This window comes from Dermacentor albipictus, chromosome 7 (assembly GCF_038994185.2).
Source record: "Dermacentor albipictus isolate Rhodes 1998 colony chromosome 7, USDA_Dalb.pri_finalv2, whole genome shotgun sequence".
Classification (NCBI taxonomy): domain Eukaryota; kingdom Metazoa; phylum Arthropoda; class Arachnida; order Ixodida; family Ixodidae; genus Dermacentor; species Dermacentor albipictus.
In genome coordinates, this window is record NC_091827.1 from 40,389,410 (window position 1) to 40,389,933 (window position 524).

Genomic DNA, 524 nt, shown 5'->3' on the forward strand with positions numbered 1-524 from the left:
TAATTGGTATTGAGCTTCATAGTTCTTGTGATTCTTCTCACCAAATAATTCGAAAGACACCAATTTTCAATACTATTCCGTCTATGGTTGAAATGACAGCATCACAATATGCAAATTGCGAGAACGCCGAATCTGGCAAAATTTGTGATTTCTCGAGCCACGATGGCTGTGTAACCTGTGGTGCTAACTATCTCCATAAAAAAGCATTCCTCTCTAATCTTTCTTGGCACAAAGCAGCCATTGAGTAGACCATTCCAAGCCAGAATCCAGAAAATCTTTATTCAGATATACGAAGTGTCTCTGGCCAGCATTCGCATCCACAGAATCTTCTACTTTTCCTGAGCAGTCATATGAGTGTTTATTGCCTCGCACTTTGTCGTCTAGAAACTTGATGGAGTGTGATTTAACAGTGCAATAGAGTATAGGCAAACAATCTGAAGAAGGGCAAATCTTCAACGGAATTACTTACCTTTTAACAAAAAGAAAGAAATTACTGCGTACTTTGGCGATTATAAAGCAGGTGC